Raw genomic sequence first — 2500 nt, 5'->3', positions numbered from 1 at the left:
AGCATCAATGCCACAGAAAGTGCCGGGGCGCCAGCTGGAGCCATCATCCGCGTTGCCATGGCTCGCTTGGCCTTGGCTTGCCAGGCCCCGACACGAGCAATCGCGCATTTTCTTTGCAACCGACCATCAATGCCGCCCAACGGGGCCAGCACGAGCAGTCATCCGCGGTCCCCTGGCCCTGCGCACGTTTGTCTTTGAAACCGAGCATCAATGCCACAGAAAGTGCCGGGGCGCCAGCTGGAGCCATCATCCGACGTGCCATGGCTCTGGTCCCATGGTCTTCGCAACCGAGCATTCGTGACACCCGCGGGGCCAGGACACCAACCCTTCCGACACGAGCATTCGCGCATGTTCTTTGGCCACACAACGGCGCCAGCACGAGCAAAATCATCCGCGGTGTGGTGGCCTTGCACGGCCTTTTGTCTTTGGAACCAACCATCAGTGCCACGGGAAGTGCCGGAGTCCCGGCATCCGCGGTGCCAAGTCATTGCGCCCTTGGTCTCTGCAGCGGGGCATGCCGGGCACTCCCAACCATTGCAAGCAAGCAAGCAAGCAAGAAAGAAAGTAAGTAAGTAAGTAAGTATTACATATAGGGGCGGGACATGCGGGGAGATCTGCGAAACGTGCATTACGGGGCACACGCGTACCTACCGGGGCATACCGACCCCTATTGGGGCACACGTGTGCATATCGGGGCATACCGGGCCTATCGGGGCACACGCGTACATACCGGGGCATACCGAGCCCTACTGGGGCACACGTGCGCATATCGGGGCGTACCAAGCCTATCGGGGCATACGCATGTATCCCAAGGCATACCGAGTCTATCCGGGCATACGCGTTCATACCGGGGCGTAACGGGCCTATCGGGGCATACTTGGGCATATCCGGGCAAAAAATGCCCAAAACTTGCGCAACCTTGGCAACCGTGGTCCATTCCTCTCTATATGCCTAGCCTTGCCAACCGTGGTCCATTCCTCACTATATGCCATGGCCTTGTGCCCATGGTCTTCCCAAGACAGCGTCCAAGGCCCCCGGAAGGCCAAGGGAGCCCAACCCAGCAATGCCCTGCTATGGCAAGCCAAGGCCAAGCATTCCGGTGCCTATCCGGGCAAAAATGCAATTCCTCTCTATATGCCTAGCCTTGGCAACCGTGGTCCATTCCCCACCATATGCCATGGCCTTGTGCCCATGGTCTTCCCAAGACAGTGTCCAAGGCGCCCGGAAGGCCAAGGGAGCCCAACCCAGCAATGCCCTGCTTTGGCAAGCCAAGGCCAAGCATTCCGGTGCCTAACCTTGGCAACCGTGGTCCTTTCCTCACCATATGCCATGGCCTTGTGCCCATGGTCTTCGCAAGACATCGTCCAAGGCGCCCAAAAGGCCAAGGGAGCCCAACCCAGCAATGCCTTGCTAGGACAAGCCAAGGCCAAGCATTCCGGTGCCTATCCGGGCAAAAACGCCCAAAGCATGCCCATTCCTTAGCCTATCCAGGCAAAAACGCCCAAAATCTGCACATTCTAGTGCCTATCCGGGCAAAAACGCCCACCAGCATGCCACCCTCCTATAGGGTTTGCGCAACCAACCAGCCTAACCACCAGTGGCAACCAAAGGTGCTGTTAGCGACGACTTCTGAAGACGCAACGAGACGCGACGTGTTTGCGCCCAGACGCGACGAGACGATGCGGGATCTGCGCCCAAGAATGCCTAGACCCGTCGACTTGATGCGGGATCAGCTCGCCCAAGCATGCCTAGTGTGCAAGGCCTGTGTGCAAGGCTAGTGTCCAAGGCTAGTGTGCAAGGCTCATGTGGAACGCTAGTGCGCAAGGCTAGTGCCCAAGGCTTGTGTGCCAGGCCCGTGTGCAAGGCTAGTGTCCAGGGCTTGTGTGCATTGCTTGAGTGCAAGGCTTGTGTGCATTGCTCGAGTGCATGGCTTGTGTGCAAGGGTTGTGCGCAAGGCTAGTGTGCGGGGCTTGTGCGCATGGCTAATGTGCACGGCTTGTGTGCATGGCTACCGTGCAAGGCTAGTTTGCATGGCTAGGGTGCAAGGCTCGCATGCGAGGCTAGTGTGCAAGGCTGCGTGCAAGGGAAGCGTGCAGGGCGAGTGTGCGAGGCCACTGTGCACGGCGCCAGCACTAGCGAGCCATCATCCGCGTTGCCATGGCTCGCTTGGCCTTGGCTTGCCAGGCCCCGACACGAGCAATCGCGCATTTTCTTTGCAACCGACCATCAATGCCGCCCAACGGGGCCAGCACGAGCAGTCATCCGCGGTCCCCTGGCCCTGCGCACGTTTGTCTTTGAAACCGAGCATCAATGCCACAGAAAGTGCCGGGGCGCCAGCTGGAGCCATCATCCGACGTGCCATGGCTCGCTTGGCCTTGGCTTGCCGGGCCCCGACACGAGCAATCGCGCATTTTCTTTGCAACCGACCATCAATGCCGCCCAACGGGGCCAGCACGAGCAGTCATCCGCGGTCCCCTGGCACTGCGCACGTTTGTCTTTG

Source organism: Tasmannia lanceolata, unplaced genomic scaffold (assembly GCF_043159265.1).
Source record: "Tasmannia lanceolata isolate RefF3 unplaced genomic scaffold, GAP_Taslan_0.1 ptg000022l, whole genome shotgun sequence".
NCBI classification, from domain to species: Eukaryota; Viridiplantae; Streptophyta; class Magnoliopsida; order Canellales; family Winteraceae; genus Tasmannia; species Tasmannia lanceolata.
The sequence above is the reverse complement of the archived record's forward strand: the minus strand, read 5'-3'. Positions refer to the sequence as shown.